Source organism: Tasmannia lanceolata, unplaced genomic scaffold (genome assembly GCF_043159265.1).
Source record: "Tasmannia lanceolata isolate RefF3 unplaced genomic scaffold, GAP_Taslan_0.1 ptg000015l, whole genome shotgun sequence".
Classification (NCBI taxonomy): domain Eukaryota; kingdom Viridiplantae; phylum Streptophyta; class Magnoliopsida; order Canellales; family Winteraceae; genus Tasmannia; species Tasmannia lanceolata.
In genome coordinates, this window is record NW_027518692.1 from 23,013,942 (window position 1) to 23,015,412 (window position 1,471).

Here is a 1,471-nt window from a genome sequence, read left to right on the forward strand (position 1 = left end):
CCCACGACCACAAGGTTAAGAGCCTTGCGCTCTATCCAAAGTAATTTAACATGGTTGTGCAAATATCAGTTGCCTAACAAAAATGCCAGAAATAAAACACGCCCACCGTGGGGCTCGAACCCACGACCACAAGGTTAAGAGCCTTGGGCTCTATCCAAAGTTATTTACAGTTCCCAAATGTTGTAAAATGAAAAGACCAGATGAGTTTGTGTCATTATCAAAACATGATTGTGCAAATATCAGTTGCCTAACAAAAATGCCAGAAATAAAAAAACACGCCCACCGTGGGGCTCGAACCCACGACCACAAGGTTAAGAGCCTTGCGCTCTACCAACTGAGCTAGACGGGCTTTCTTGTGATAATGTAGATGGACTAAAATATTTATAATCTAAAATAATTTTATAGTTGCTGTAAATCGATTAAAATTCCCATGAAACTGCAACTTGATAAAAATACCGGTTAATTTGGTAGCTTCTATGATTAGATCCGAGAAAGGAATGAGAAATTCCTCCTCTCTTTCTAAATTCTAATGACTTCTTGGCTCAAGGTCACTGAAGGTACGCATCTCATCTTTTCTTTTGATGTTTACGATCATTTGATTCTTTGTAGATATTGGTTTATGTGGTTGAGACTGAAAGTGTCAAAAATTACGAAATGAGAAGCTCTCGAGTTTGACAAGCTATTTAGAGCCTTATAATAGAAAAAGTGAGAAAATGAATCAAACTAAGGACCATGCTTCAAGAAATATAAATAATTGGAAATTAATAATTTGGGATTTGCTAGCATCCATCGCAGATGGCATTTCGCGGATAGCCTGTTGCATGTGAGAACGGCCACACAGGCTCTCACTTTTCAGTAGAATTTAAGGAACAGTGACCAACATGGTCTCCCTAAATACTCCTTCCTTTGCTAAGATATCCACTGTCTCATTAGCCGATCTTCTTCTATGTTCAATTCTAGGTTCCAAACTTCGTATAAGGTCCAAGATCTCAACAATGAGCCCTTAAATCTGCGAAGGACCCCTTGAACCATTCGAAGCCCAACTAATTACATTAGCTGAGTCATCTTCCACAATTATTTGCCTCAAATCATGTTCAAAAGCCCATCGTAGACAAAAAAGAAGGGCTCTTACTTCTACCTCATTTGCATCGCATTCTCCTGTTGGTCCTGAGTTGGACATGATGGTTGATTCCCATTTCATCCCTTATCAGACCCCCAATCTTTGCCTTACCTGGGTTACCTATGGAGCTCCCATCGAAGTTCAGTTTGACCCAACCTGAGGGAGGTGGCTTCCATTTCGGCATCAGTTTTGTCCAAATAGTTATGTCCCATATGATCACCCATCAGTTCCAAAGAATGTCAGATAATTCATATGGAACTCTCTTTTTTTATGTTGTTTAGAGGTGATTTCCACTCTAATATCCGCAATAACCCGGCTTGCACTCCTTTGTGATTACTCAAAAATCGGTCG

At 39.9% G+C, this 1,471-nt stretch overlaps 1 non-coding gene across 1 annotated transcript; it reads right to left on the reverse strand.

Annotated features, from left to right (window-relative positions):
* Positions 1–276: 276 nt before the first annotated feature.
* TRNAK-CUU (transfer RNA lysine (anticodon CUU)) lies at positions 277–349 on the reverse strand. Its single transcript has one exon. It is a non-coding gene; the product is annotated as a tRNA-Lys (tRNA).
* Positions 350–1,471: the final 1,122 nt, after the last annotated feature.